This window comes from Labrus mixtus, chromosome 6 (assembly GCF_963584025.1).
Source record: "Labrus mixtus chromosome 6, fLabMix1.1, whole genome shotgun sequence".
Taxonomy (NCBI): Eukaryota; Metazoa; Chordata; class Actinopteri; order Labriformes; family Labridae; genus Labrus; species Labrus mixtus.
In genome coordinates this window covers 30,920,512-30,925,897 of record NC_083617.1, presented here as the reverse complement: position 1 = coordinate 30,925,897, position 5,386 = coordinate 30,920,512, and the positions used below count along the sequence as shown (strand labels likewise).

General features: G+C 41.4%; 1 long non-coding RNA gene across 1 annotated transcript; it reads right to left on the bottom strand.

The window, feature by feature from the left end:
- Positions 1 to 765: 765 nt before the first annotated feature.
- Positions 766 to 2,329, bottom strand: LOC132976052 (uncharacterized). Its single transcript, XR_009673368.1, has 2 exons — positions 1,306 to 2,329; positions 766 to 1,077 (listed from the first exon to the last, which is right to left on the bottom strand). It is a non-coding gene; the product is annotated as an uncharacterized LOC132976052 (long non-coding RNA).
- Between the last annotated feature and the right edge of the window lie 3,057 nt (positions 2,330 to 5,386).

The following is a 5,386-nucleotide window of genomic DNA, read 5'->3' as shown; positions in this document are numbered from 1 at the left end:
GGTTCTGCACACAAATTGGCTGTCTGATTATATGAGAATATTTAACATTAGTTTAATTTATCAGGCTGGCCCATGTGATGACAGTTTAAAATAATCTTCAATAGAAAGTGGCAGGAACACTTGTCTTAAAACATAAATTCATAAAGATGATCATATTATTGGATTCATCCAGTCTTATTATATATTTTGTTTTTCCTCTTAAATAGTTCTCCTGTCTTAAAAACAAACTTTAGAACCTGAAGTTTAGCAGAACCTGAGGACAGATCTGATTTCAGGTCTGAGGCATAAACATCACAGTAAAATTCATTATATTTTACATTTAACTCCATGATTGTTTTTCTTAATTACAGAAGATGCCCTCAGATTCAGATCCATCAACAACCCCTGACAACATGGAGGACTCGTCTCCTGAGTGTTTCCTGTCCTCTCTCGATGGAGTTCTTCTCTTCAGTTATTAACTCTTGAAAACAGCAGCACAACATGCCAGACTGTTGGACAAGTCTGTGATTGAATAAATGGAAATGGAATCTCATGCGTATCTTGCTATGCTAATACTAATAAGTTTGAAGGCCATTTATCTCAGACGAGACCGGCTGTGACAAGCTGAGCTCGTCTGTTAGCTTTGCTGTTGTCTTAGCTGTTGTTGGTCAAGAAGAAATTCATGTCAGTTCAAGGCCTTTTCAAATGTGAGCTATAAACTTAACTGCTAAATTATTTTATTGTGACCAACACGTTGTAGTGCTCCAGTTAATCAGAGACAGTCAATTCAGATTTTAAAAAAAGTTTATTTAAACATTTTATGAAAAAAAAACTTCAATAAACAACCCCTGGCTTCATTAACCATGTGGAAAATAAGTAAGGGAGACCATGACCAGACTCTGTCCATCTTCTTCAGTTGTACAGATGTCAATCAGCTCCTCTGGGTGATGGCAGAGAGGACTCTTCATCTGGGAGAGCTGCTGGTGTAAGGTCATTTCTACCACAGTGGATGAGCAGGGCATCTGGCACAGCTCTTAGTCCAAGCACAGGTGAAAGAAGGAGGAGGTTCCTTCAAACTAAGCGACCCCAGCCTGACCACTGTAACAGGTGTTCAGATGAAGGTTGAAATTAGTCATTTCTAGGTTCTGTTGATTGTAAAATGTAAAAGAAAACATCACCTTTCTATTTAACATTTAGCTGGTGTATGACTCAGTGTGATTTGTATTTTAGAAGACTGTATTGTTAACAATAGCTTGTTTTTATAATCCTCTTATGAAACTTAAAAAAAAATCTATATATAACTTTTAACAGATGATTTTAACTTACACTTCACCTCTGTGGAAGATGTCAGACCATCTGCTCTTTATCTCTTCTTTGCCTAAATGAAAACACAAAAAAACAATTGATTTACTGTTCATTTAAATATATTAGAAAAGCAGACATGAATCACATTGCAGACTATCAGTTTCTAACAAAATACAACATATCTTGCCACCTGTAGTCTACGGTCTGTGGTGCTAAACTAGCTTAAATATAGAACAATTTCGGCAAAAACAGAGGACCCAGCAGCCCACGTATTTTCAATAATGATTAAAATAGCGGGATTTTTTAAAACACAGTGTGTTTAAATATTAGACTTTGAATACGGTGGTTGGTTGTACTTACACATTTCTTCATAATAAGCCTCGTAGACCGGCAGAGCGCTTTCGGCGTAGCTGGGCTGCGTAAGTCATCAGGGCAGTACGCTACATGGGCGGGGCGTGTTACCAGGGCTCCTGCCCTACGCAGACTCTGGCTCCAAATGACGTCAAAATCACAAGATGGAAGCGCCTCTAAGTGGTGTATTTTGGCTTCAAGAACATTGAGTGTGAACAGCTACAGTGCGCGCCCACTGCTCTGAACACACTGACATAACAATAGTCAACTTTAACCATAGCGCACCCTCCTGTAAGGAGTAAGTACTACATCCTATATACTTTGTCTGATCTACTTCAAATTACACATGTATGATCAGGTTTGGCCTCTGAACACACTGACATAACAATAGTCAACTTTAACCATAGCGCCTCCTACTGCAAGGAATAAGTACAACACAATGCTCAATTTGCTCCATATTTCATAGCTATCATGACAGTGCCAGCCTGAACTGCTCTACGTCAAAAGTTTCTGTGATCTTCATTACGTTGCCTATTTCAGCATACCATAGTACGACTTTTACACAAATCGGACTGCACGGCCTGCTGCTTAGCCATGTTCCGCTGCTGCTGCACTCCCGCGGCCGCGACACACCCCGACATGCACAGGGGTGCGAGGGCCCTTCATCACCGCTTTCGTTTTTAATTAAGTATTGTTTTTGTCTGTGTTGTGGTTTTAAAGGAAAGTCAGGCAGAACAAAGTAAAATGAAAACATTGGTGAGGATAATGAGGGCAATCAAAATGGCGGAAAAACAGAAAAAGGCAGGAAGTAAGAGAGGAAACACTTGGGACAAGGACTACAAAATAAGACAGCAAACACAACAGACAAGACTAGGGAAAATTTAAAACAGGAGGATACAATGAGAAAATGAGACAATAAGCAATTTAACCAGGAATATGATCAGAGAAGAACACAGGAATTAAAGCAACACGAGGAATGAACAATACAAAATAGAACAGGGAATGAAATCTAAACACTGAAATTAACTAAATTTAAAACTAAACAAGAACAAATCATGACATTACACCTCACCATATTTACTGTATATCCGTAAAAGTGTGAATTAGTTATGAAGTGAAAAAGTGTTTTAAGTGGTCAAAAGACTTAAAAAGCTCTTCACAAGTGCAGTCCACTATTATTAATCTTTTATTTAGTTTCATTTTTATCCCTTTTTTTTCACTTTCAAGCCTGCTTTTTTTTCCTAAACAACTATGGGATGAATATACTATCTTTATTCAAGAGCATGTTTTTTTTCTTAAAGAGCCCATATTGCACTTTTTGGGGTTCGTATATTTAATCTATGTACCTACTAAAGTATGTTCACAATAGCTAAAGTTTGAAAAAAGTGTCTGTTTTCATGTACTGCCGCTCCATGCACCGGCTCTCTTCTGACTCTCTCTCGAAGGCTCTGAAGTGCCCACGTTCAGAGTCCCCACGTGTGCCAAGTCTGATCTGATTGGTCGGCCTGTCAGCTCTGCCGTAATTGGTCACTCGCTCAGCCACTCTGGCTCCGAGGGCCAGGGAGCAAAAGCATTAGCACCTTAGCACTACTGTGCTACCGGAGCTGTGGCATATCGTGGGCGTGCTACAGAAGTTAATGGGCTGCAGGGCTTACCACAACGAGCCAACGGGCTTAGATCAGTGATATCACACTGACAATGACGTCGGACTGACACATTTTTATCGAGGGGGGCTAGAACCGAGCGTTACATGCAGCAAATGCTGCAGCTAGCAGGAGGACGTAGGAGAAGCCGTGTTTTGCAAATAGATGTGCCTAAACATGCACAGGACACATGGAAAACGTTTTTAAACATTTAGTTTAGATTCTAAAAATGTAGCTAAGATTGAAAATAAATGTCTAATATTTAGATAGGCTATATAAAAAAATTAGCAACGATTTTCTAAATATTTAGCTTTAAATGTCTAAATATTTAACTAAGACCCTAAATCAGGGGTGTCCAAACTACGGCCCGCGGGCCAACTGCGGCCCGCGGTCCAGTTTTTATTGGCCCGCAGCAAATTCTGAAAATATAATTGAATATGGCCCGTACAAGAAGCTAGAGCTCAACTCTGTTGCACTTCTAAGTTTCAACACTAGATGGAGCCAGCCCCAGAAACGGTGCTTCTCCACTAAACAAAATTAAGCAAAGAAAAACTTATACCGCGAGTCACCAGAAATGGCAGCACCGAAGAAGCGCAAAATAGTTAGTGAGTGTAAGAGATTTCAAACACGGTGGGAAAATGAATACTTCTTCAAAGAAGTCAATGGAAAGTGTGTCTGTTTGATTTGCAAGGAAGATGTTGCTGTGATGAAAGAGTATAATGTCCGTCGGCACTATGAGACCAAACATCAGAGCTACACATTGTACGCTGGTGCCGAACGAACACAGAAAGTCAAGCAAATGGCAGCTAGCCTGCAAGCGCAACAACAGCTTTTTTTTCGTGCAAACAAAATACAGGAAAACGCCACAACAGCAAGCTATGAAGTGGCTAAACTTATTGCCCAGCACGGCAAACCGTTCTCAAACGGCGATTTCATAAAGCAGTGGCTCATCAAAGTCACAGAAATAATGTGCCCGGAAAAAGTGCAGGATTTCAAAAACGTGAGCTTGTCCAGAAATACAGTGGTGCGGAGAATCGAGGACTTGTCAGCCAACTTGAAACTTCAGCTGAAAGACAAAGCTTGTGCTTTTGATTTTTACTCGATAGCATGCGATGAGAGCACAGATGCCACAGACACCGCGCAGCTATTAATTTTTTTGCGGGGAGTGGATAATAATTTTTGCTGTACGGAGGAGCTGCTTGATATGATGAGCCTAAAAGGCACAACGACGGGTAAAGACTTTTTGAAGCTGTGTCGGAGGCCGTTGAAAAGATGGGGCTTAAATGGGACAAGCTCTGTGGAGTAACAACGGATGGAGCTCCGGCCATGACCGGCGAGCGCAAAGGAATGGTATCGATGGTGTGCGCCAAGGTAAAAGAGAGCGGAGGTGAGGCTGTTAGGATGCACTGTATAATCCACCAAGAAGCACTGTGTGCCAAGATTGTCCAGCTGGGCGATGTGATGAACACTGTTGTGAAAACTGTCAACATAATTCGCGCTAGAGGACTGTACCACAGAGAATTTCAAGCTTTCCTATCTGACGTGGATGCGGAATACGGGGATGTACTCTACCACTCTGATGTGCGCTGGCTCAGCCGCGGCTCTGTGCTGCAGCGGTTTTACTCGCTGAGATCAGAAATCGACCAGTTTTTGAAAGAAAAGGGCCGACCTCTTCATGAACTGCGTGACCCTCTGTGGCTGTCAGACCTGGCTTTTTTAGTTGATCTTACTCATCATCTGAATACACTGAACAAGAACCTACAAGGCAAAGAACAGCTGGTGCCTCACCTGTATGCGCACATGAAAGCCTTCTGTGTAAAGCTCCGCCTGTTTGAGTCACAACTACGAAGCTTTAATGCTGCACACTTCCCTGCGCTGTCTGAAATCAAGTCTGCTATTCCAAAGGCCGACCTTTCTGCTAAAAAGGAGAAATATGTGTCTGTGATTACATCTCTCCTGACAGAATTCAACCAGCGTTTCCAAGATTTTTCTATCATTGAAAAAGAAATCAAGCTGTTCTCGACCCCCTTTCTGGTGGATGCAAAAGAAGTAGAAGAGAGTCTGCAGTTAGAACTGATTGAAATGCAATGTGATGATTCTCTGAAGAG